Source organism: Scyliorhinus torazame, chromosome 1, assembly GCF_047496885.1.
Source record: "Scyliorhinus torazame isolate Kashiwa2021f chromosome 1, sScyTor2.1, whole genome shotgun sequence".
Classification (NCBI taxonomy): Eukaryota; Metazoa; Chordata; class Chondrichthyes; order Carcharhiniformes; family Scyliorhinidae; genus Scyliorhinus; species Scyliorhinus torazame.
In genome coordinates this window covers 288870545-288898252 of record NC_092707.1, presented here as the reverse complement: position 1 = coordinate 288898252, position 27708 = coordinate 288870545, and the positions used below count along the sequence as shown (strand labels likewise).

General features: G+C 49.5%; 1 protein-coding gene across 8 annotated transcripts in view; it reads right to left on the bottom strand.

Moving 5' to 3' along the window:
* The window catches only part of wdpcp (WD repeat containing planar cell polarity effector), a 288945-nt gene that overhangs the window by 65607 nt on the left and 195630 nt on the right, over positions 1-27708 (bottom strand). The gene's annotated exons all lie outside the window — the stretch shown is intronic.

Sequence of the window (27708 nt, the reverse complement as noted above, 5' to 3'; positions counted from 1 at the left end):
TGACCGAGTAGAGTGGGAGTACCTCTGGGAGGTATTGCGCAGGTTTGGGTTCGGGGAGGGTTTATCAGATGGGTTCAGCTCCTTTATAGCGCCCCGGTGGCGAGTGTAGTGACGAGCCGGCGGAGGTCGGAGTACTTTCGGCTGTACCGAGGGACGAGGCAGGGGTGCCCCCTGTCCCCCCTGTTGTTTGCACTGGCGATCGAACCCTTGGCCATATCACTTAGGGAGTCCAAGAAATGGAAGGGAATAGTCCGCGGGGGAGAGGAGCATCGGGTATCGCTATACGCGGATGACCTGCTGCTATACGTGGCGGACCCAATAGAGGTGATGGTGGAGGTCATGCAGACTCTGAAGGAGTTTGGGGAGTTCTCGGGCTACAAGCTTAATGTAGGGAAGAGTGAGCTTTTTGTATTACAGGCAGGGGACCAAGAAAGAGGGATAGGGGACCTACCGCTGAGGAGGGCGGAGAGGAGTTTCCGGTATCTGGGGATACAGTTGGCCAGAAGTTGGGGGGCCCTACATAAACTGAATTTGACGAGGTTGGTGGAGCAAATGGAGGAGGATTTTAAAAGATGGGACATGCTCCCGCTCTCGCTGGCGGGTAGGGTGCAGTCGGTCAAAATGGTGGCCCTTCCGAGGTTTTTGTTCGTGTTTCAGTGCCTCCTCATCGTGATCACCAAGGGCTTTTTCAAGAAAGTAGGTAGGAGTATTATGGGGTATGTGTGGGCAAATAAGACACCGAGGGTCAGAAGAGGGTTCTTGGAACGCAACAGGGATCGAGGAGGGTTGGCTTTGCCAAACCTAGAGAGTTACTACTGGGCAGCAAACTTGGCGATGATCCGCAAGTGGGTCATGGAGGGAGAGGGGGCGGCATGGAAGAGGATGGAGATGGCGTCCTGTAAAGGAACGAGCCTGGGGGCGTTGGTAACGGCACCGCTGCCGCTCTCGCCGACAAAACACACCACAAGCCCGGTGGTGGCGGCAACGCTAAGGATCTGGGGCCAGTGGAGAAGGCACAGGGGTGCAATGGGAGCATCGGTGTGGTCCCCGATCAGGGGTAACCACCGGTTTGTCCCGGGGACGATGGACGGGGGGTTCCAAGGCTGGCATCGGGCGGGGATTAGAAGAATGGGTGACCTGTTCATTGACGGGACATTTGCGAGCCTAGGGGCACTGGAGGAGAAATTTGACTTACCCCCGGGAAACGCATTTAGATGTATGCAGGTGAGGGCTTTTGTGAGGCAACATCCATTGCTCCCGGCACAAGAAGTTCAAGATAGGGTGATCTCGGGGGTATGGGTCGGGGAGGGCAAGGTGTCGGAAATATACCAAGAGATGAAAAGAAAAGGGGGAAGTGCTAGTAGAAGAATTGAAAGGTAAATGGGAGGAGGAGCTGGGGGAGGAGATGGAGGAAGGGCTATGGGCTGATGCCCTGGGCAGGGTTAATACCTCCTCCTCGTGTGCCAGGCTCAGTCTGATACAATTTAAGGTGGTTCACAGAGCGCATTTGACGAGGGTGAGGCTGAGTAGTTTCTTTGGAGTAGAGGATAGATGTGAAAGATGTTCAGGGAGCCCTGCGAACCATGTCCATATGTTTTGGTCATGCCCGGCATTGGAGGGGTTCTGGAGAGGAGTGGCGGGGGTAATATCTCAGGTGGTGAAAGTCCGGGTCAAGCCAAGCTGGGGGCTAGCAATATTTGGAGTAGTGGATGAGCTGGGAGTGCAGGAGGCGAAAGAGGCCGGAATTCTGGCCTTTGCGTCCCTAGTAGCCCGGCGAAGGGTCTTGCTATTGTGGAAGGAGGCGAAGCCCCCGAGCCTGGAGGCCTGGATAAACGACATGGCGGGGTTCATAAAATTGGAGAGAATTAAGTTCGCTTTGAGAGGGTCTGCACAAGGGTTCTACAGGCGGTGGCAACCGTTCCTAGAATACCTCGTGGAGCGTTAGAGGAAGGTCGGTCAGCAGCAGCAGCAACCCTGGGGGAGGGGAGGGGGGAACGAGAGATTGCTGGAGGGGACGGATGAGCGGGGGATAACATGGAGGGTGGGGGAAACTGGCATGAACGGGCGAGAGCCAGTGTATAAAGCTATGTAAATATACCATCTTGCCATGTATATATCTTGATATCTTGCTCAGGGAGAATTTGCGTTGTGTTGTTAAAAAACCTTAATAAAAATATTATTTTAAAAAAAGACCGGGTCACAGTAAAGAGCAAGGGCAGGGGAATGCAGGTGAGGGTATACGCAGAGGAAGCGGACAACCAGCAGGCGTAAGTTAGGGGCTAGACCAACCCCGGAATAGGGGTCACCACACTAACAGGGATAGCTAGCACAGGAAGACAGACAGCAAGGGGGGCCGCAGTGCACCTCACGGTGGGGGGGGGGGGGAAGGAACACAAAAGGAACAGGACGGGAAAAAAAAAGAGTTGGTTTACAGATTGGCTTCGGCAGGTAAGTGCAGGCTGAGGAGACAAGATGCCGCACATGCAGCCACCTTGGAGGGTTCCTAAACAAAGGGAGACCCCAGAATGCAGGAGCGCGCACATGTGGCATAACACAGTTGGCGGCCATGTTGGGAAGGCCCTGGACAAAGGGAAACCCCGGAGCGCAGGGGCCTGACCTCATGGCGAGAATGGTGACCGTGGCCATTTTGGAAGGCCCCCGAACAAAGGGAAACCCCGGATTGCAGGGAAGCATCCACCAGGTAAGTATGGTTGATCCCCAAGACTTCCGGTGGCGGCTATGAAGGAGTAAGTCGCACATTTGGTGGCTCCCGCTCGGGTCAGACTTTTGGACCTTTTCCCACCGATTTTCTACTGGACTTGAATTGAAAAATTGATGACAGAGGCAATTGTGTATTGAATTCCCACATCGGTGCATGGAGAGAAGGACTAGAAGTGCTCGGAAAGGCAGAAACAGAAAAACAGAGAAGGCTTGGGCTGAAGCTGCAGCGGGAGACAGCATGGCGGAGGACCGGACCTCTGGCTTGTCGACCCAGTGGTCAACGGAGCAGTTGATGCAAGTTATTCAGGAAGGCTTCGCTAAGCAGAAACGGGACTGCTTGGACCCGATAAAAGAGTCAATTGAGCGGCTGGAGCTTAGATTGGATGCCCAAGATCGGGCGCTCCAGAAGGTAGAGAAGGCGCTGGCTGAGCAGGAGGAACATCAAACTGCGGTGGAGTTGGAGGTGGGAATGCTGAGAGACCAGCAGAAGAAGCTCCTGGAGAAGGCGGAGGACCTAGAGAATAGGTCCCGCCGGCAGAACTTGAGAACCGTTGGGCTCCCGGAGGGGTCTGAAGGAGCGGACGCTGGGGCATACATCGCAGACATGTTTGAGAAGCTGCTGGGGAATGGGGCATTCTCCCGACCCTTGGAGGTGGATAGAGCTCACAGAGCACTCACGAGGAAGCCACGAATGGGAGACCCCCCCCCCCCCCCCCCGAGGGCAATGGTGGTGAGATTCCACAGGTACTTGGATAAGGAGCGCATTCTACAGTGGGCAAAGCAGACACGGAGCTATAAATGGGACAACAGTATCCTGCGGATCTACCAAGACCTGAGTGCGGAGGTGGCCAGGAGAAGAGCGAGCTTTAACCAGATCAAGTCAATCCTTTTTAAGAAAAAGGTGTAGTTCAGACTGTTTATCCAGCCTGTTCTGGGTCACGTACAAGGAACAGCACTTTTATTTCGAGTCGCCTGATGAAACGCTGGACTTCACGTAAAGGAAAGGACTGGTGGTGGACTGAGAACTTTTGAACTTTGCTGCAACGTTCATGTTTTTTAAAAAAAAAGTTTCTCGTTTTTCATTTTGTGGAAACTGTAATGCCTTCTGTATTGATTTGGGACCAGTGGCAGAGCTGAGTGAGTTAAGGTTTACATTTGCAATGTTGGGGGATGGAGTTGTGCTTGTTTAGATTTTGGATCTCTTACTTGATCTTTGTTAGCGTTTATTCTTTTCTTCCTGTTTTTTCTGTCGGGCAATTGTGTTGGGATTGTTTGTTATTGGAGTATGTATGTATGTATGAGCGGGGGGAGGGTGGGGAGGGAACAATAGGTGGGAGACTTTCCTGCGCCATGGGATAGGGGCCACCAAGCTAGCTGGGCTGGCTAGCTCACGGAAGCATAGTGGGGGGGGTGCATATGTTTGGTTTATTAAAGGGGTTGAGTTACATTGTATTATTACTAGGGGGCGGGGGGGGGAGAAAATGTTCTGACGAGGGAGGGACTGGTGCTGAGGGACAGAGAGGAGGTTGGGGGCGGAGGCTGCCTGGGGGCGGGCCTGTGGAGGCGGGCCTGTGGAGGCGCAGGGCACGGGCTGGAGGTTGGGCCCCAAAAAGGGGGTGGCTGATCATCGAAGGGGGGGGGGGGGGGGGCAATGAGCCTCCCAACCAGGCTGATCACATGGAAATCTCTAGGGCTAAATGGGCCGGTCAAGAGGGCCTGCGTGTTCACGCATCTGAGGGGACTGAAGGCGAACGTGGTAACGTTGCAGGAGATGCACCTTAGAGTAGCTGACCAGATTAAATTGAGGAAAGGCTGGGTCAGTCAGGTCTTTCACTCAGGTCTAGATTCAAAGACTAGAGGGGTCGCGATCCTGATCAATAAGCGGGTGGTGTTTGAGGCGGGTAGAATAGTCTCGGACGTGGGAGGTCGGTACATTATGGTCAGTGGGAAACTGGAGGGGGTGCAGGTGGTATTAGTAAATGTGTATGCGCCAAATTGGGATGATGTGGAGTTTATAAAGAGGATGCTGGGGAAGATACCGGACCTGGACTCGCACAAGTGGGTCATGGGAGGGGACCTCAACACAGTTAGTGATCCTGGCTTAGACCGGTCAAGCTCAAAAACAGGTAGGGTGTCAGCAATATCAAAGGAACTAAAAGGGTTCATGGAGCAAGTGGGGGGGGGGGGGCGGATTCATGGAGATTTGGGCAGCCGAGGGTGAAGGAGTTCTCCTTCTACTCACATGTGCATAAAGTGTATTCCCGGATTGATTTCTTTATTTTGAGCAGGGCCTTACTGGCAGGGGTGGTGGACACGGGGTACTCGGCGATCACAATCTCAGACCATGCTCCGCACTGGGTTGACCTGCAGGTTAGTAAAGACAGTAACCAGCGCCCGCACTGGAGGTTAGATGTGGGACTTTTAGCTGACAAAGGGGTGTGCGAGCGGCTGAGGAAATGTATTCAGAACTACCTGCAGGTCAACGACACAAAGTGAAGGTAATAGAAGGGAGCTGATCTCGATACGGCCCACAGGCAGAAGGTAGACAGGACAGAGACGGACTGACCTGTAAAGGAGATACTACAGATCGATAGGAGGTAGGGCTTTTAAGGGAACGGCGGAGGCTACAGGCGGAGTTCGGATTGTTAACCACAGGGAGGGCGGTGGAGCAGCTGAGAAAGGCGAGGGGGGCGATCTGTGAGCATGGCGAGAAGGCCAGCAGAATGCTTCCACAGCAGCTTTTGGCAGCCAGGGAGATAGGGAAAGTAAATGAAGGAGATGGGAACCTGGTTGGAGATTCAGCAGGGGTGAATAAGGTGTTTATGGATTTTTACAGTAGGCTGTATGGGTCGGAACCCCCAACGGGGCTAGAGGGGATGAGGCACTTCTTAGAGGGGCTGAATTTCCCAAAGGTGGACGGGGAGCTGGTAGAAGGACTGGGGGCCCCAATCGGGTTGGAAGAGATAGTGAGGGGCTGAAGGCTATGCAGTCGGGTAAAGCCCCGGGGCCAGATGGGTACCCAGTGGAGTTCTATAAAAAGTCCTCTGGGATATTGGGACTGTTGTTGATGAGGATGTTCAATGAGGCAAGGGAGAGAGTGGTGCTGCCCCCGACGATGTCACAGGCCACGATTTCGCTGATCCTGAAGCGGGACAAGAACCTGGAGCTGTGTGGGTCCGACAGGCCGATATCCTTGTTGAATGTGGACGCCAAACTGCTGGCCAAAATTTTGTCCTCCAGGATTCAGGATTGTGTTTCGGACGTTATTCGGGAGGACCAGACGGGGTTTGTTAAGGGTCGGCAGTTGGTGGCCAATATAAGAAGGCTATTAAAGGTAATCATGATGCTCCCGGAAGGTAGGGAGGTGGAGGTAGTGGTCGCAATGGACACAGAGAAGGCTTTTGATGGGGTAGAATGGGAATATCTGTGGGAGGTACTGGGACGGTTCTGATTTGGGCGGGGCTTTAATGACTGGGTCAGGTTGCTGTATAAGGCTCCTGTAGCAAGCGTACCGACGATTAGGACAACATCGGACTTCTTTAGACTGTACCGTGGAATGAGACAGGGATGCCCCCTCTCCCCACTGTAGTTCGCGCTAGCTATAGAGCCGCTGGCAATTGCTCTGAGAGCTTCAAGCTGGAGGGGGCTGGTCAGGGCGGGGTGTGAGGGGGGTGTGGAGCACAGAGTCTCGCTTTATGCTGACGACCTGCTTCTATATGTATCGGACCCAGGAGAGGGGATGGAAGAAATCATGAGGATTCTAGGGGATTTTGGCCGGTTTTCGGGGTATAAGCGAAATATGGGGAAAAGTGAGATGTTTGCGATCCAGGCGAGGGGACAGGAGAGGCGATTGGGGAGCTGCCGTTTAGATTAGTAGGGGGAAGCTTTAGGTATCTAGGCATCCAAGTGGCGCGGGAATGGGACCGGCTGCATAAATTAAATCTGGCCCGACTAGTAGACCAAATGAAGGACGATTTTCGGAGATGGGACGCGCTTCCGTTGTCACTAGTTGGGAGGGTGCAGACGGTGAAGATGATGGTCTTCCCGAGTTTCTATTTGTATTTCTGTGTCTCCCCATTTTTATTCCGCGGTCCTTTTTTAAACGGCTCAACAAAGTGATCTCTGGCTTTGTATGGGTGGGCAAGACCCCGCGAGTAAGGAAGGTAATGTTTGAGCGGAGTCAGGGAGAGGGCGGGCTGGCGCTGCCATATTTTAGTAACTATTACTGGGCGGCGAATATAGCCATGATCAGGAAGTGTGTGGTGGGGGGAGGGTCGGTATGGGAGCGTATGGAGGCGGCTTCATGCAAGGGCACCAGTCTGGGGGCATTGGTAACTGCGCCTCTGCCGTTCCCATGCCGACCCTCCCCCCACCACACACTTCCTGATCATGGCTATATTCGCCGGCCCCATGGTGGTGGCGGCCCGGAGAGTCTGAGGCAATGGAGGAGACATGTGGGAGCAGAGGGAGCATCGGTCTGGTCCCCAATCTGTAATAATCACCGGTTTGCCCCAGGAAGTATGGATGGGGGGTTCCGGATATGGTGGAGAGCAGGGATTGAGAGGATGGGGGATATGTTTATAGAGGGGAGCTTTCCGAGTATGAGGGCGCTGGAGGAGAAGTTTGGGTTGGCGAGGGGAAATTAATTCAGGTACCTGCAGGTGCAGGACTTCCTAGGTAGACAGGTGTCAACCTTCCCGCTCCTACCACCAGGGGGATTCAGGACAGGGTAGTTTCCAGAGGGTGGGTGGGAGAGGGGAGCATCTCTGACATTTATAAGGAACTTATGGGGTCAGAGGAGATGCAGACTGAGGAGCTGTAGCTGGGAGGAGGAGCTGGGAGGAGAGATAGAGGATGATCTATGGGCGGACGTATTGAATAGAGTCAACACGTCCAAAACATGTGCCAGGCTCAGCCTGATACAATTCAAGGTCATGCATCGGGCTCACATGACAGTGGCCCGGATGAGCATTTTTTGGGGTGGAAGACAAGTGTGCAAAATGGGCAGGAGGACCAGCGAACCATGTCCACATGTTCTGGGCATGTCCGCAGCTGAGGGGATTTTGGCAGGTGTTTGCAGATGTCATGTCCACGGTGTTAAAAACAAGGGTGGCACCGAGTCCAGAGGTGGCAATTATCGGGGTGTCAGAAGATCCAGGAATTCAGGAGGAGAAAGAGGCAGACGTTCTGGCCTTTGCTTCTCTGGTAGCCCGGAGAAAGATACTATTAGTTTGGAGGGGCTCAAAGCCCCCGAAGTCAGAGACCTGGCTATCTGACATGGCTAGCTTTCTCGGTTTGGAGTAAATCAAGTTCGCCTTGAGAGGGTCAATGTCAGGGTTCGCCTGGAGATGGCAACCGTTCGTCGACATCTTTGCGGAAAGTTAATCGTCAGCAGAAGGGGGGGGGGGGGGGGGGGGGGAGGAATGGGGTTAGTTTAGTTTAGAGTAGGGGGTTAATAAAGGTAGGACCTGTAAGGGAGGGAGACGTGTTCTGCACTATGTTTATAGATTCATGTACATTGTTTATTTTGTTGTAATTGTAATACCAGAAATACCTCAATAAAATGTTTATTAAAAAAAAAGTATGGTTGATCCTGCAGGAAGGGGTGACAAAACCCCCCCACCAGAATTATCAGCTGGAACGTCAGGGGCTTAACGGTCCGGTGCAAAGATCCAGATTCTTCGTCCACTTAAGAAGTTTGAAAGCCGACATAGTCTTCCTGCAGGAGACACGCCTGAGGGAGAAGGACCGACTGCGGGGTAGAAAGGGCTAGGTGGGGCATACATATCACTCATGGTACGGGACGAGGGCTAGGGGAGCAGCTATATGGATTAGTAAAAGGATGTTGCTTACAGCAACAAGGACGGTTACGGACCAAGGGGGCAGTATGTCATGGTCAGCGGTGTCCTGGACGGGGCAACGATAGTTCTGGTAAATGTACATGCGCCCAACTGGGACGACTTCGTTAAAAAAGACCATGGTGGAAATCCCCATTGATACACACTGACATATCATGGGGGGTAACTTCAACTGTGCACAGGACCTACTGACGGACCGCTCAAGCCCCAGATCGGGGAAACGGACAGGCATGGCGAGGCAACTGGGAGCATTCATGGAGCAGATGGGGGCGGTGGACCCATGGTGGTTCCTACACCCTGGTGAGACAGAATTCTCGCTCTTTTCGCCGGTGCACAAAACATACTCAAGGATAAGGTTTTTTGCAGTGGGAAGATCGGTGCTTCCAGGAATAGTAAAGGCGGAATATTCAGAGATAGTTATCTCTGACCACACTCCACATTACACAGATGTGAGGTTGGACATGGACCTCTTGGCCGAGAAGGCCTTCTGCCAGAAAACATCAGAGGCCAAAGGGGAGTACGTTACTAATAACCAGAACGAGGAAGTCTCACTTTCCACGTTCTGGCAGGCACTGAAGGCTGTGATTAGGGGAGAGATTATAGCCTCAAGGCACAGAGACAGGGAAGAAGGGAGGCCAGGCAACAACTGATCGACTTCATTTTGGAGGTCGACAGAAAGTACTCCGAGGCTCCGACCATACAGCTTCTGGCGGAGAGGAAAAAGGTACAAATGGACTTCACTGCTATCCACCTGTAAAACAGTGCTCCAACGTGGGACCTTCCATGAACACGGAGAAAAGGCTGGCCGCCTACTAGCTCGCCAGCTGAGAAAGCAGGCAGCCACGAGAGATAGCCCAGGTGAAAAATAGCAGAGGCAGACTGGTAACTGAGCAAAAAGAGGTCAACCGAACATTTGAGATTTTCTACCGAGGACTGTACACCTCTGAAACCTCCTGATGGGGACGTGGAGATGAAATGGTTCCTCAGTGGACCGGACATGCCAGTCGTGGGGGACGATAGGCAGGGTGAACTGGAAGCACCAATAGATCATGGAGAGCATCAGTTCCATGCAGGCGGGGAAGGCGCCGACATCTATAAAGAAATCGCACCAGCCCTGTCCCCACACCTGTGGGATGTGTTTGCAGACTCGCTAGCGATGGGTACTCTGCTTCCAACGCTACCACAGGCCGCGATATCGCTGATACCAAAAAAAAGCCAAAGACCCGACGGAATGCGGATCATAAAGACCCATTTCGCGGCTCAACGTAGAGGCAAAGGAACTCGTGAAAGTCCTGGCCAAGAGACTGGCGAACTGCGTTCCGGTGGTGATTGCAGAGGACAAGACGGGCTTTGATAAGGGTAGACAACTAACTGCGAACATCAGGCGGCTGCTGAATGTAATAATGACCCCATCCGGGGAGAGAACACCAGAGGTGATCATCCCCCTGGACACAGAAAAGGCCTTCGACAGAGTCGAATGGAAGTAGCTCTTAGAGGTACTGGAGCGGTTGGGCTAGGAACGGGTGTCACCGCTTGGGTGAAACTCTTGTACAGCCAGCATGGTGAGCATTCGGACCAACACCACCAGCTCTGAATATTTCCAGCTGCACAGAAGCGCAAGGCAGGGATACCCACTGTCCCCGCTCCTTTTTGCCCTGACAATTGAACCCCTGGCAATTGCTCTACCAGGTGCGAAAACCTGGAAGGGCATCCAAAGAGGAGACAGGGAGCACACAGTTTCACTCTATGCGGATGACCTGCTCCTCTATGTCTCGGACCCACAGAACGACCTGAAATAAATCATGCAGCTCTTGGAAGAGTTCGGAGCCTTCTCGGGCTACAATCTCAACCTGGGCAAGAGCGAGGCATTCCCAGTGAACCTGAACGGGGGAGGGGCTAGCCCCAAACAAATTCCGCTACCTGGGGATCCAGATAGCCCATGACTGGTTACGGATGCACAAGTGGAATCTGACCAGTCTGGCAGAGAAAGTTAAAAAGGACCTACAGAGATGGGATGCACTCCCGCTCTCCCTGGTGGGGAGGGTGCAGATGAGCAAGGTGAATGTACTGCCGAGGTTTCTCTTCCTGTTTAGATCTATACCGATCTTCATCTCCAAGGCCTTTTTCCACGAGATAGACAAAATGATCATGACATTTGTTTGGGGGGGGGGGGGGGGTCAAGAACCCAAGGATCCCTAAATCGACACTGCAAACGAGGAAAAATATGTGCAGTCTGGCCCTATCAAACCTACAATACTACCACTGGGTAGCCACAGCCGAGAGGGTGAGGGGATGTATATGAGAACCCAACATGGAATGGGTGAGGCTGGAGGAGTCCTCTTGCAAGGAAATGACCCTCTGGGCCCACAAATTTGATGATTTGATTTGAATTATTTGAACATGTACCGAAGTACAGTGAAAAGTATTTTTCTGCGGCCAAGGGAACGTACACAGTACGTACATAGTAGACAAAAGAATAATCATGATGTGGAGATGCCGGCATTGGACTGGGGTGAGCACAGTAAGAAGTCTTACAACACCAGGTTAAAGTCCAATAGGTTTGTTTCAAACACTAGCTTTCAGAGCACTGCTCCTTCCTTAGGTGAATGAAGAGGTATGTTATAGAAACATATATATAGACAAAGTCAAAGATGCAAGACAATGTTTTGAATGCGAGCATTTGCAGGTAATTAAGTCTTTACAGATACAGAGATAGGGGTAACCCCAGGTTAAAGAGGTGCGAATTGTCTCAAGCCGGGACAGTCGGTAGGATTTCGCAAGCCCAGGCCAGATGGTGGGGGATGAATGTAATGCGAATGTAATGCCTCATCCCAGGTTGAGGCCGCACTCATGTGTACAGAACTTGGCTATAAGTTTCTGCTCGGCGATTTTGGGTTGTCGCGCGTCCTGAAGGTCGCCTTGGAGAACGCTTACCCGGAGATCAGAGGCTGAATGCCCTTAACTCTGAAGTGTTCCCCGACTGGAAGGGAACATTCCTGCCTGTCGATTGTTGCGCGATGTCCATTCATCCATTGTTGCAGCGTCTGCACAGTCTCGCCAATGTACCACGCTTCGGGACATCCTTTCCTGCAGCGTATGAGGTAGACAACGTTGGCTGAGTCGCACGAGTATGTACCGTGTGCCTGGTGGGTGGTTTTCTCATGTGTAATGGTGGTACCCATGTCGATGATCTGGCACGTCTTGCAGAGATTGCCAAGGCAGAGTTGTGTGGTGTCGTGGTCGCTGTTCTGAAAGCTGGGTAGTTTGCTGCAAACAATGGTTTGTTATAGGTTGCGCGGCTGTTTGAAGGCAAGTAGTGGGGGTGTGGGGATGACCTTGGCAAGATGTTCATCTTCATCGATGACATGTTGAAGGCTGCAAAGAAGATGTTGTAGTTTCTCCGCTGCGGGGAAGTACTGGACGACAAAGGGTACTCTGTCGGTTGTGTCCCGTGTTTGTCTTCTGAGGAGGTCGGTGTGGTTTTTTGCTGTGGCTTGTTGGAACTGTCAATCGATGAGTCGAGCACCATATCCCGTTCGTACGAGGGCATCTTTCAGTGTCTGTAGATGTCGGTTACGCTCCTCCTCGTCTGAGCAGATCCTGTGTATACTGAGGGCTTGTCCATAGGGGATGGCTTCTTTAATGTGTTTAGGGTGGAAGCTGGAGAAGTGGAGCACCATGAGGTTATCCGTGGGCTTGCGGCAAAGTGAGGTGCTGAGGAGACGGTCCTTGATGGAGATGAGTGTGTCCAAGAATGCAACCGTTTTTGGAGAGTAGTCCATGGTGAGTCTGATGGTGGGATGGAACTTATTGATGTCATCGTGTAGTCGTTTCAGTGATTCTTCGCCGTGGGTCCAAAGGAAAAAAATGTCATCGATGTATCTGGTGTATAACATCGGTTGAAGGTCCTGTGCGGTGAGGAGGTCTTGTTCAAACCTGTGCATGAAGATGTTGGCATATTGAGGTGCGAATTTGGTCCCCATGACTGTTCCGTGCGTCTGGATGAAGAACTTGTTGTCGAAGGTGAAGACGTTGTGATCCAGAATTAAGCGGATGAGTTGCAGAGTTGTGTCTGGAGATTGGCAGTTGTCGGTGTTGAATACTGAAGCTGTTGCAGCAATGCCGTCGTCATGGGGTATGCTGGTGTAGAGTGCCGAAACGTCCATTGTGACGAGTCATATTCCTGGTTCAACTGGTCCATGGGTGCTGAGTTTCTGTAGGAAGCCCGTCGTGTCGCGACAGGAGCTGGGCGTTCCTTGTATGACGGGTTTCAAGATGCCCTTGATATAGCCAGAGAGGTTCTCACACATGGTCCCATTGCCTGATATGATAGGACAGCCTGGTGTGTTGGCCTTGTGTATTTTCGGCAGGCAGTAGAGATCTCCAATGCAGGGAGTACGTGGGATGAGAGCATGTAGGGTGCTCTGAAGGTCTGGACAAGGTCTTGATCAGTCTGTTGGGTTGGCGGGTGTGCTCCTTGGTCAGATCAGCGGGTAACTGTCTGTAGTGTTCCTGGTAGTTGAGTTGTCGGTATACTTCTTTGCAGTAGTCCGTTCTGTTCAGTATGACGGTGGCCCCTCCTTTGTCTGCCGGTTTGATGACAATGTTGCGGTTGGTCTTGAGAGCGCGGATTGCGTTGCGTTGTGCTTGGGTGACGTTCGGGTCTGAATGCGACTGATGAATCTGGCATTGATGCGACTCCTGACGGCTTGAGCATACATGTTGAGTCTAGGGCGGTGGCCTTCCGGAGGGGTCCAATTCGACTCTTTCCTCTTCGGTTGCCGCATCGCAGATCTCTCAGTCTGCTGTTCTGGTTCATTGGTTGACTCAATGGGTTCGCTGTCGGCCTCTTGTGGTCTGTGGAAGAACTCCCGGAGCCTCATTCACCTGATGAATTCCTCAATGTCTGCCGCGAGACTCATGGGGTCCATTTTGGTGGTGGTGCAGAAATTGAGCCCTTGGCTGAAGGCTTCGATTTCGTCTGGTTGAAGGGTGTAGCCCGACAAGTTGACAATAGATTTCCCTCTATTGTTTTCTACTGTAGTACTGGGAGGCTTGGTAGTTGCTGGTGGTGATGCCGACTTTCTCAAGCTTCCTGTTCTTGGTATGCATATAGGTGGCGTAATATTGTTGTCTCATCTGTTTGGCGGTGTTCCGCAGCTGGCCTGCTGCGTCCTGAGCGCAAGATGAGAATATGGCCTTTATCTTGGTTTCCAGGTTGCGGCGTCTGCTGTAGAGCTGGTGTACGAGGTGGTCTTGGAGTGTGAGAGAGGTGCGATGGCAGAGTCTCTCAGCGTAGTCTGTGTTGTAGTTCGACTTGAGACATTACATTCATCCCCCACCATCTGGGCTGGGCTTGCGAAATCCTATCAACTGTCGTGGCTTGAGACAATTCATACCTCTTTAACCTGGGGTTACCCCTATCTCTGTATCTGTAAAGACTTAATTACCTGCAAATACTCGCATTCAAAGCATTGTCTTGCATATTTGACTTTGTCTATATACATGTTTCTGGAACATACCTCTTCATTCACCTGAGGAAGGAGCAGTGCTCCAAAAGCTAGTGTTTGAAACAAACCTGTTGGACTTTAACCTGGTGTTGTAAGACTTCTTACTGTAAAAGGATAATCAACAGAGAACATTGACAAATGGTACATCGACAAACAGTGATTGGTTACAGTGCGGAACAAGGGGCCAAACAAAGGAAATACATGAGCAAGAGCATAGGGCTTCGTGAATAGTGTTCTTACAGGGAACAGATCAGTCCGAGGGGGAATTGTTGAGGAGTCTTGTAGCTGTGGGGAAGAAGCTGTTCCAGTGTCTGGATGTGCGAGTCTTCAGACTTCTGTACCTTCTGCCTGATGGAAGGGTCTGGAAGAAGGCAATGCCTGGTGGGAGGTGTCTTTGAAAATGCTGTCTGCCTTCCTGAGGCAGCGGGAGGTGTATACAGAATCAATGTGGGGGTAGCAAGCTGGATGGACTGAGTTCACCATACTCTGCAGTTTCTTGCGATCTTGAACCGAGCAGTTGCCATACCAGGCTGTGATGCAGCCGGATAGGATGCTCTCTATCGCACATCTGTAGAAGTTTGAGAGAGTCGATGCAGACATGCCAAATTTCTTTAGCTTCTCATCAGCCATGCTCGACGCCACCTTTACAAAATGGAGACTGTACTGGGGCCAAGCTTTGATTTCAGCCCTTGCATAGAAGAGATTATTTTAAAAAGAAAAACAACATTCTACATTTTTTAAATTCAAATAGTCGTTTGATAATTTAGAACTTGAGTTTTGAGGAAAATAGACATTTTGTTGCAGCTTTTCATCTTGCACTCATGAGGTTTGTAACAAATGCTCATAATTTAACATATTAACTTGAACAAATTTCTGATTTGCAAGCTGAGGAAGAGTTAGAAAAGTAGTGGGAAGTAAAAGCAAGCACATGCATTTTCATGTTGTGACAATGTAGTGAGACAATTAAAAAACTGCTGGAAATTAACAAGAATAAATAATATAAGTTTACAGAAAACTTTACAATGCACTGGTCACAACATACAATTTGGCTGCAACTCCATAACACAAGAAAAACTATACACATGTTGGGAAAAGATAGCAAGATTGCCCAGAAGGTTAAATGGGATAAGCTATGAGGTACATGAATTTATATGATTAATCATTGAGTATACCGGACTACAGTTTAAAGGACATAGCAGTGTTCTGCGCGCTGTACAACTTTGTCCAACAAAGTAGCATTATCACTGAAGCTCTGGTATACCAAGAAGTGCAGGAGGAACTTAATAAGGTCATGGAACAGAATCCAATACTGGTTGCAAAGTCATTGCCAAGTTGTTTTATAGGAAATTGTTTAACTTGAAAACATAGTTACCATATTAAAAGTTTTGTCTGTTTCTTCCCATGGCATCCACAAATGTGTCTTCATTTACAATGCCTTAAATCCTCCAGGCAAAGCACAAATATCAAATTACTACTTGATTAAACATGCAGGCAAACCTGTGCGAGAGAGCACTCTCTGCAAACACATCAGTACAGCATGTCTTTAATGTCAAACCATGTCATATGCAACTGCTTAGAATTTGTTTTACGGCTCCCTCTTGATAACAGGGTGTTATGCATGTGCTCTTAAACCTAATCTTATGATTTGTCTAAGTGCTGCTTGAGTGGGAGGTTTATCTGAGAATCTCTCAGGATTGAGGTAGCCCTGGTCGTCCCAGAGTGCAAAAGTAGACAGGCCCTGCATGCTTTCTAACATGAATAAAACCTTTCTAAAAAAATTTTTTTATTTGTTTTTTAACATTAAGTCCTGCAATATCACACTGATTTCCTGCCTCACAATATTTGATGTTTGCCATACCAGAGATTATGTTAACACACGGATGCTGGGTATATGTACAGTGACATACGTCTAGCTATGTTTAAACCTGACCCGAAAAAAAAAAAATCTTCTTTTTTTATAAATTTGGAGTACCCAATTATTTTTTTCCCCAATTAAGGGGAAATTTAGCGTGGCCAATCCACCTAACCTGCACGCCTTTGGGTTGTGGGGGTGAAACCCACGCAGACACGGGGAGAATGTACAAACTCCACACAGACAGTGACCCAGGGCCGGGATTCGAACCCGGGTCCTCACGCCGTAGGGAGCTGTGCTAACCACTGCACCACCGTGTTGCCCTTGATCCGAAAATATAAGCACAGATGCGAACACCAACATGAAAAATGGGCTTACTGTTCATTCTGAAAAATTAGTAGAATTTAAAAGGGGATTATTTCCTATTCTCAAGGTATCGTGGCCGCATAAAAGTCTTTCCAGATTTTCTTCTTCCTTGTATCTTTTGAAAATGTATTTTTTGTTATGCATATTATTTCAATTCTGCATTGATCGCTCTCACTGCCATCCTGGAGCAATGCGAGTGCACTGCAAATCCTTAGTCATAAAGGTAGGTTTTAAGGAGAGTCTTACAGAAGGAGAGAAAGAGAGAGAAGTGTAGGGAGGGCTTTCTGGAACTTGGGGCCTATGCAGCTGAAGACAGTTGCCAATGATGGAGTGATGAAACTGAGGAATGCCCAGAGGCCAAAATTGGAGGAGTGCAGTTATCTCAGAGGGTTGTATGTTTGAAGGACATTACAGGATAGGACGGGGTAAGGCAAGGAGTGATTTGAAAACACAAATGAGAATGAGAATCGAGGCATTACTTAACTACGAGCCAACACAAGTCAGTGAGCACAGGTGTGATGGGTAAAGATGGCAGCGATGTTAAAAAGACAGATCAACAGGAAGCACAAGAGAAAACAATATGTGGGTGGGTAGAATGATCATTGGGCTGGGAAGGTGAATCAGGTTTGATTGTACTGCTGGGCGGTGGATTTTGATTTCTTGAATGGAAAAACCTTTTAGTGACACAGAAGAGGCCCCGGCAAAAAACTTCCAAGAGCTGGGCACAGTTTGTGTTTCTCAGTATCTGAGTCAAAGTGGTCATATTGGGAAAAGATGTGGTTGGGATAGGGAAGTGGCAGTGTGGAACAGTACTGAACATTGTCACGAAGTCCTGGATTTTTACAATGACAGATAACCTCTTCCTCTTGCAAATTAGGTGGAACAGGCCCAAATCTGGATGTCGTGCCTGTGAACATGGCACCTACCATTTTCACAGGGGCGGGCATGCGCATTTTGCAGGGCGGCTCCCCACAGAAATCAGCAAAATGTGATTTTGGTGTGAGAGATGTCTGAAACCCAACATACGCAGATTAGACATGGTAGGAGCAAATTGTAGATTCATTTGGATAGCCAGGGTACTCATTTGGAGAGATGAGGAACCTCTTTGGATGTGGTTACAAGACACCTTTGGGAGAGGCAAAGTGCATTTTGGAATTGCTAAAAGCTGGCATAAAGTGCGTAAAAGTGCCTGATCTCATTGAAACTGTGACGCTTATTGGAAATGTCAAAAACAGCCGTCAATAGTGTCAAATTGAACTGTCAAAGGGAGCTGTCATGAGATGTAAAACAGCTGCACTTTAAAAAATGTTTGCTATTTTACTCTGTTGATATAAGCCTTAGGACTACCATTACTGGATTGGTGCTGCATGACTGATTTTACAACCTTCCATTATCACAATAGGGTGTCTGTCATTTCACAGTTTGATTGATGGCTCCAAATGGTTATGGACTCTTCGAAGTGGGGCTATGAATTCCAACGCCTGTTTTTAATAACAATAATCTTTATTGTCACAAGTGGGCTTACATTAACACTGCAATGAAGTCATGGTGAAAAATCCCTAGTCGCCATAGTCTGACAGAAGCCTGTTTATAAGGGATTATGCAATTTAATAAAATGTTTGTTGTTATAAGGAATAACAGAGTTGAAGGAATGTAAATGTGGTAAAGGTTTTTTTTAATGAATGAGCGTGTTTTGTAAAATTAAAGTATGCAATAAACACTTGGAACTTTATTTTGTTTAATTTCAGCATGTGTCCTGAGGTCTACCCATGATAGATACTAGGTGAGTCGGCATGGGCAATGGGTGGGTGGCATGGGTTAAAATAAGTAGGTGCTAAGTTGGCATAGGAGCTATAGAAGGCCATGGATATGGGGTCATGGAGTGTACAAAGGCCACCTGGTGGACAGAGGGGCATGGATGGTATAAGGGGGCATGGGTTGGCATGAATGGGGCATGGGGTGTGCAGGTGTACCAAGGGCTATTTTATGTTTTTCTCAATTTAAACAAAAATGTGATATAGTGTTGATGTGTCAAAGCAGGCCTTCTGCCCAGCCTGTCTCCACAACCAGTAGTGTCTCATCATTCTGGGGTTGACATTGGGGGCGGGGCCAAGGGAGAAGCGCGGGCTTGGTTCCCGCGCTATGATAATCATGGCGGGAATAGAGAAGCAGGAAGGAGGGGGCGTCGCACGGTGCGAGCCGAGGTCACGGGGGGAAGCCGAGGTCAGCCAGAGTTTGCTGACTTCTGGGAGCAACATGGGGGGAGTAATTACGCTAGCGGGGGATCTAGCGAGGGGGGGTGGGAGGGGGGAATTACTGGGTTCCTGCTGCTGGGGAGAGGGGGGAGCTGGTATGGGAGAGGATGGGCGGGGGGACACCGCCTTAGGGAGATACAGCTGCGTGGGAACCGGGTGAGGAGCTGGAAAAAGGTGATGGCTAATCGACAAGGGTGGGGGGTAGGAAGCCCCCCAACTCGGCTGATCACGTGGAACGTGAGAGGGCTGAACGGGCCGATAAAGAGGGCACGGGTACTCGCACACCTTAAGAAACTTAAGGCAGATGTGGTTATGTTACAGGAAACGCACCTGAAACTGATAGACCAGGTTAGGCTACGCAAAGGATGGGTGGGGCAGGTGTTCCATTCGGGGCTAGATGCGAAAAACAGGGGGGTGGCTATATTAGTGGGGAAGCGGGTAATGTTCGAGGCAAAGACTATAGTGGCGGATAACGGGGGCAGATACGTGATGGTGAGTGGCAAACTACAGGGGGAGACGGTGGTTTTGGTAAACGTATATGCCCCGAACTGGGATGATGCCAATTTTATGAGGCGGATGCTAGGACGCATTCCGGACCTAGAGATGGGAAAGCTGATAATGGGGGGAGATTTTAATACGGTGATGGAACCAGGGCTGGATAGGTCGAAGTCCAGGACTGGAAGGAGGCCGGCAGCAGCCAAGGTACTTAAAGATTTTATGGAGCAGATGGGAGGTGTAGACCCGTGGAGATTTAGCAGACCTAGGAGTAAGGAGTTCTCGTTTTTCTCCTATGTCCATAAAGTCTACTCGCGAATAGACTTTTTTGTGCTGGGTAGGGCATTGATCCCGAAGGTGAGGGGAACGGAGTATACGGCTATAGCCATTTCGGATCACGCTCCACACTGGGTGGACTTGGAGATAGGGGAGGAAACAGGAGGGCGCCCACCCTGGAGAATGGACATGGGACTAATGGCAGATGAGGGGGTGTGTCTAAGGGTGAGGGGGTGCATTGAAAAGTACTTGGAACTCAATGATAATGGGGAGGTCCAGGTGGGAGTGGTCTGGGAGGCGTTGAAGGCGGTGGTTAGAGGGGAGCTGATATCAATAAGGGCACATAAAGGGAAGCAGGAGAGCAAGGAACGGGAGCGGTTGCTGCAAGAACTTTTGAGGGTGGACAGACAATATGCGGAAGCACCGGAGGAGGGACTGTACAGGGAAAGGCAAAGGCTACATGTAGAATTTGACTTGCTGACTACAGGCACTGCAGAGGCACAATGGAGGAAGGCACAGGGTGTACAGTACGAATATGGGGAGAAGGCGAGCAGGTTGCTGGCACACCAATTGAGGAAAAGGGGAGCAGCGAGGGAAATAGGGGGAGTGAGGGATGAGGAAGGAGAGATGGAGCGGGGAGCGGAGAGAGTGAATGGAGTGTTCAAGACATTTTATAAAAAATTATATGAAGCTCAACTCCCGGATGGGAGGGAGAGAATGATGGGCTTCTTGGATCGGCTGGAATTTCCCAAGGTGGAAGAGCAGGAAAGGGTGGGACTGGGTGCACAGATCGAGGTAGAAGAAGTGGTGAAAGGAATTAGGAGCATGCAGGCGGGAAAGGCCCCGGGACCGGATGGATTCCCAGTCGAATTCTATAGAAAATATGTGGACTTGCTCGCCCCGGCACTGACGAGGACCTTTAATGAGGCAAAGGAAAGGGGACAACTGCCCCCGACTATGTCTGAAGCAACGATATCGCTTCTCTTAAAGAAGGAAAAGGACCCGCTACAATGCGGGTCCTATAGACCTATTTCCCTCCTAAATGTAGATGCCAAGGTCCTGGCCAAGGTAATGGCAATGAGAATAGAGGAATGTGTCCCGGGGGTGGTCCACGAGGACCAAACTGGGTTTGTGAAGGGGAGACAGTTGAACACGAATATACGGAGGTTGTTAGGGGTAATGATGATGGCCCCACCAGAGGGAGAAACGGAGATAGTAGTGGCGATGGATGCCGAGAAAGCATTTGATAGAGTGGAGTGGGATTATTTGTGGGAGGTGTTGAGGAGATTTGGTTTTGGAGAGGGGTATGTTAGATGGGTGCAGCTGTTGTATAGGGCTCCAGTGGCGAGTGTGGTCACGAATGGACGGGGATCTGCATATTTTCGGCTCCATAGAGGGACAAGGCAGGGATGCCCTCTGTCCCCATTATTGTTTGCACTGGCGATTGAGCCCCTGGCGATAGCGTTGAGGGGTTCCAAGAAGTGGAGGGGAGTACTTGGGGAGGAGAAGAACACCGGGTATCTTTGTATGCGGACGATTTGCTACTATATGTGGCGGACCCGGCGGAGGGGATGCCAGAAATAATGCGGATACTTGGGGAGTTTGGGGATTTTTCAGGGTATAAATTGAACATGGGGAAAAGTGAGTTGTTTGTGGTGCATCCAGGGGAGCAGAGTAGAGAAATAGAGGACCTACCGTTGAGGAAGGTAACAAGGGACTTTTGTTACCTGGGGATCCAGATAGCTAAGAATTGGGGCACATTGCATAGGTTAAATTTAACGCGGTTGGTGGAACAGATGGAGGAGGATTTCAAGAGATGGGATATGGTATCCCTGTCACTGGCAGGGAGGGTGCAGGCGGTTAAGATGGTGGTCCTCCCGAGATTCCTCTTTGTGTTTCAGTGCCTCCCGGTGGTGATCGCGAAGGCTTTTTTTTTTTTTTTTAAAAGGATTGAAAAGAGCATCATGGGTTTTGTGTGGGCCGGGAAGACCCCGAGAGTGAGGAAGGGATTCTTACAGCGTAGCAGGGATAGGGGGGGGGCTGGCACTACCGAGCCTAAGAGAGTATTATTGGGCCGCTAATATTTCAATGGTGAGTAAGTGGATGGGAGAGGAGGAGGGAGCGGCGTGGAAGAGATTAGAGAGGGCGTCCTGTAGGGGGACTAGCCTACAGGCTATGGTGACAGCCCCATTGCCGTTCTCACCGAGGAACTACACCACAAGCCCGGTGGTGGTGGCTACACTGAAGATTTGGGGACAGTGGAGACGGCATAGGGGAAAGACTGGAGCCTTGGGGGGGTCCCCGATAAGAAACAATCATAGGTTTGCCCCGGGGGGAATGGTTGGGGGATATGGAATGTGGCAAAGAGCAGGAATAACGCAACTGAAAGATCTGTTTGTGGATGGGAAGTTCGCGAGTCTGGGAGCGCTGACCGAGAAATATGGGTTGCCCCAAGGGAATGCATTCAGGTATATGCAACTGAGGGCTTTTGCGAGGCAACAGGTGAGGGAATTCCCGCAGCTCCCGACACAAGAGGTGCAGGACAGAGTGATCTCAAAGACATGGGTGGGGGATGGTAAGGTGTCAGATATATATAGGGAAATGAGGGACGAAGGGGAGACTATGGTAGATGAACTAAAAGGGAAATGGGAAGAGCTGGGGGAGGAGATCGAGGAGGGGCTGTGGGCAGATGCCCTAAGCAGGGTAAACCCGTCGTCCTCGTGTGCCAGGCTAAGCCTGATTCAGTTTAAGGTATTACACAGGGCACATATGACTGGAGCACGGCTCAGTAAATTTTTTGGGGTGGAGGATAGGTGTGCGAGGTGCTCGAGAAGCCCAGCGAATCATACCCATATGTTTTGGTCATGCCCGGCACTACAGGGGTTTTGGGTGGGGGTGACAAAGGTGCTTTCAAAAGTAGTAGGAGTCCGGGTCGAACCAAGCTGGGGGTTGGCTATATTTGGGGTTGCACAAGAGCCGGGAGTGCAGGAGGCGAGAGAGGCCGATGTTTTGGCCTTTGCGTCCCTAGTAGCCCGGCGCAGGATATTGCTAATGTGGAAAGAAGCCAAGCCCCCGGGGGTGGAGACCTGGATAAATGACATGGCGGGGTTTATAAAGCTAGAGCGGATTAAGTTCGTCCTAAGGGGGTCGGCTCAAGGGTTCACCAGGCGGTGGCACCCGTTCGTCGAATACCTCGCAGAAAGATAGACGGAATGGGAAAAAGAAGGCAGCAGCAGCAGCCCAGGATTGGGGGGGGGGAGGGGGGGGAGGAGGAACCAGAAGGACTCTCAGGGTTGTTAATATATACTGTATAGTATGTATAGGTCGTTGCTACAGATAATTATATATTGGACTGTTAAATTATATTTTTGGAGAGTGTTACTTGTGACAAGGCAGTTGCCAATTAGGGCTAGTTTTCATTTTTGTTATTTATTATTTATTCATTTTTTGTTTATAAAATAGGTCATTGTTATTTGTGTTGTTATAATATTGTGTAAAGGATGCACAATGTACTGTGTTGGCTGACCAAAAATTTTCAATAAAATATTTAATAAAAAAAAAAAATCATTCTGGGGTTGCCTGATCCAACCTCCAGTTGAAGGGGGTAGCATAATGTTGCCAAGAGCTGTAAAGTTAGGGAATATTCTTGGTATTTCTGCCAGGAAGGTTTTTTTAAAAAAAAAAATAATTACCTGTATTCAGTTGCCACTTACAGCTACCCTGTACACTCAGCACTGCCAAATTTCTGCAAGTGGACCTAAAGTTGTTTTTTGGCCCCCTTGATTATAGAAGGGGCTTAAGCCTGGATGATTCCATCCTCACTTTGAGGGACTGATGATGACCAATCAGTTTTAGGAAGTCAGCAGTAAATACGACCCCAATTTCAGATTGGACGTTTTTCACAAGCCATTTGGCGCAGGATGTTGATCCAAAAACTGGCCTCATTGAAAGCTTAACCCCGATAAATTATGTCCAATTTCTATCCCTATCTGTTTTGAAAAATGTAAATAGTCGGTACGTCAATAGAAATGTCATCAGATGCTTTTGTAGAACTTACTCATGCTCCTTCTTCCAGAAACATATATTTCAATTTCATGGTAGTAGATTGGCCTTAGAAAGAATTTAATTTCAGTGCCTGCTGTTCAGTTGAATTGAGAAATGCATTTTATCTAACTGTTGCACCATCCGGTGCTCTTTACTCTGCTGAATTTTTGGCTTAGTGCCATCAAGTGCCAAATCTGATGGAGAACAACCAGATATTGAGGGAAACAACAGGAACAATAAAATGACGATTTTTCCTTTGGCTCCAAAGTGAAGCCAAAACCTTCAGCGGAAATGTTTTCTTATTTTTGTTTTAAGCTTGTTAAGGCCCATTTCTGGCTATTCACTTTGACCTGGGTTGGTGCCATCAATTACCATGACAACCAGTGGGAGTAAGGAGCATTACAATGATGCCAATGCCAAACACCAAGGTGCTCACTGAGCAGTGAATTCCAGAATTGGAGCAGCAATTGTACTGCCCGGATCACTGGGGAACCATAAAGAAGTGATGATATGCTTCATGATTCACGTGAGAAACAATCAGCATGCAGGAGACCAACTTACCCGTCATATCTGTCCTTGCTAATCAGAATTGGCCCCCTTCCCCAATGCCATAAATTTAAAATTCTTGCCCTTGAGTTGAAGTCACTTCATGTCCACTACCTACTTTATCAACATAATATGGGTCTACATTACCCCTAATATGAATGCTTCATTACTTTGAATTGGCATTCTGTGCAATTCCCTCCATTTGCTCCATTGTTTACTGGCAGCACTCCAAAGCATTGCAATGGACCCATTGGGAGAACAAGTTACCTGTTTGCAAGTGGCCTCCAGCAGTCCTATTAAGAACAGCTAATTAGGCTGCTATGGACCCAGTTCAGCCCAGCTAATACCAAGTTTACCATTCAATTCTGAAAACAGGCCGTTGGCACCCGTTTAACATATTCATGGTGCCTAATGCTCATTTCAGCTGATTGCTCCAGGCGCAAGATTGTTAGCTGCCATGTTGGGGTGATAGAGTGCAAGGAAGTTGCAGCCGGAAAATGGTCCACCCACCTCCAATTTTCATCCAAAAATGAATAACAAAGTCCAATTCCTGCTGTCTGTGATCACCTTTTGTGGTGTCTACGCTTAAGTAAACATCCGCCTAGTTTCACTGGTAGCCCTTCCATACTTTGTTGAAATGTTACATTGTTGAAGATACCATCTACTGACTGAGATGCGAAATGAAAACCTCTTTGTAACATTGGTGCATTACAAATATTATGTGGTCTCTCCAGAATAGGGGAGTTTGTCCTGTGTCCTGGCCAACATTGTTTCCTCAACCATTATCACCAAAATAGATTATCTGTCCATTCAGTTGGCATTGAGGTTCTTACTGTTCATAAACTGACAAGTTCCACCAGCTAATATGAATTTTTGTAAGTAAAAATATTTCTGCCGTTATTTTAAGATGGTTTTCTGTCTTTCAGTTGAGACCATCTAAGAAATTGACTTCTCACAGCCATAACCAAAGCATTATCATCCATTTTTGAACTGTCTTTGCACTAGTTTGGAAGACTGTGACAATAAGTAAATGCTCACGCCAGCAGGGGATTTGACCAGTTATGACCATTAAACAAGATGGTGATTGTTATGGATAGATGCTGCCAATATTCAGCAATGATCTCGGATGGTTTGTGAAAAGGGTTTGGAGATGAAAAGAGGTTGTGGTCTTTAGAATCTGGTAATGATCAAACATTTAAAAAACATTTTTTAATTTTTTTTTTTAAAAAGAGTACCCAATTTGTTTTTTTCCAATTAAGGGGCAATTTAGCGTGGCGAATCCACCTACCCTGCACATCTTTGGGTTGTGGGGGTGAAACCCACGCAGACACATGGAGAATGTGCAAACTCCACACAGACAGTGACCTGGGGCCGGGATCGAAGCCGGGTCCTCGGTGCCGTGAGGTAGCAGTGCTAACCACTGCACCACCATGCTGCTCTCTGGTAATGATCAAACATTATTTTAAAAATAAATTTAGAGTATCCAATTCATTTTTTCCAATTAAAGGGCAATTTAGCGTGGCCAGTCCACCTAACCTACACATTTTTGGATCGTGGGGGTGAAACCCACGCAAACACGGGGAGAATGCGCAAACGCCACACGGACAGTGACCCAGAGCTGGGATTGAACCTGGGACCTCGACGTGAGGCAGCAGGGCTACCGTGCGCCACCGTGCTGCCCTGTAATGATCAAACATGATGGGCGGGTTTCTCCGTCGTGCCACACCAGAAATCTGGTGCGGCGCGCTGTTGGGATTCTCAGTTTCGCTGGCTGGTCAATGGGGTTTCCCATTGTGGGGCAGCCCCATGCCGTCATAAAACCCCCGGGCTGCCGGCCAAACGGAGAATCCCGACGGCAGAGAATTTAGCCCACCGTTTTTGCATATAGAATCATAGAATATCTACAGTGCAGAAGGAGGCCATTTGGCCAATCGAGTCTGCACTGACCCTCCGAAAGACCATCCTACCTAGCCCATTCCCCCCACTCTATGCCCAAAATCCCACCTAACTTAGTGTTTCCAGAATTTGCTTTTTCTTCTATTTTGAGGATGGGTGCGTAGAGTAGAAGGTTTCAATTTGGCAGTTCCTATGAGGAAAAATAGTCAGGATAACATTTTCTACATTTTATTTCTAAGATAGAGAAGAAATTTCACTACCGTCCATCAGATACACACCTGATAATTCCACTGCTGCTCAACACACATCCATGCAATAAGTTGTCATAGTGATGCTGGATAATTCTTTGGCCTGACTCTTGTAAATGGACAGAAGAAACTAGGATTTCTACAGATATACTAGAATGGCCTCTTGCATGGACACTGCTGTCTGCCTTGGTAAGTGAGAATCGTCATGGGGACAATTTGTAGAGGCCATTCTAGGTCTGGGATCTTCTCCAACATCTGCCTACATCGTCCCAGTTCGGGGCAGAGGAAATCACCTGTACCACCTTCCAATTTCCCACCCACCATAACGAACCTCCCCCGGGGTCTGCCACGATGTTCCCCACTTCAAAGCTGCCCGTTTATTTATCAAGACTGCTACTACCCTCGTCTTCAAATCCAATCCAGAGTGAAATACCTGCCCTACCCACCCTTCCCTAAGCCTAATTTGAACCCCAATCTTCAGGCTCCTCAGCTGCGCGAACACGTGAGCCCTCTTGGCCAGCCCATTCAGCCCTCTCCCATTCCATGGGAGCAGCCTGGTCGCGGCGGGGGGGGGGGGGGGGGGCGGGGGGCGATCCAACCCACCCCACCCCTAGCCTGGCAGCCCCCACTCATTGCACCTAGAATCCTACCCCCCACTGATTCCCCTCCCCCCACTCAAACACTATCCCAGTGCAAACAACACCAACATTCAAAAACCACAAACAAAGAAAAGAGCAACCACCCATCCCCCACAAAAGTACACAGGACAATGGCCCCCAAAGAAAAAAGAACGCCTGCTCCAAAGGTCAATTTCCTCCTTCTCCTGCCAGTCCATTATCCCTCAAAAACTCCACCACTTCCTCCGGCGTCCCAAAATAAAATTCACAGCCATTGTAGATCATCCAGAGGCGAGCAGAGTACAGCATCCTAAATTTCACCCCCTTCTTAAAGAGGGCAGCTTTCACCTTGTTGAACCTCGCTCACCTCTTGGCCAGCTCCGCACCCAGGTCCTGGTACAATCTAAGGTCCCAGGTACATCGCCTCATCTGCCTGGCCCACCTCAGGATCCGCTCCTTGTCCAAAAACCGATGCAGCCGCACCACCATTGCCCTCGGCTGCTCGATATCCTGCGGCTTCCCCATCAGCGCCTGGTCCACCTCCAGGGGCCATTCAAAGGCCCCCTCTCCCAGCAACTTCTCGAACTTCCTGGCCACGTATGAGCCCGGAACTGCTCCCTCGCTGCCCATGGCAGCCTCACGATCCTCAGGTTCTGTCTCAGGGGCCGGTTCTCCAAATCCTCCACCTTCTCCTGTAGCTGCCTCTGAATATCCTGCATCATCCCCATCTCAGCCGCTATGAACTGAGCTGCTATCTACAATATCTTCTAACAGAACCTATTAAGGGATGAAAGGACATACAAACAACGATGGACCAAGTCCAAGGATGTGCAGGTTAGGTGAATTGGCCATGATCAATGTGCAGGGTTACAGGGATAGGGTGGGGTAGTGGGTCTAGGTAGGGTGCTCTTTCGGAGGGTCAGTGCAGACTCGATGGGCTAAATGGCTTCTTTCTGCACTGTAGGGATTCTATTAATGGTTAAAGACATTCTGGTCTGTCCTGCACCATTGCTACACCTTGTGT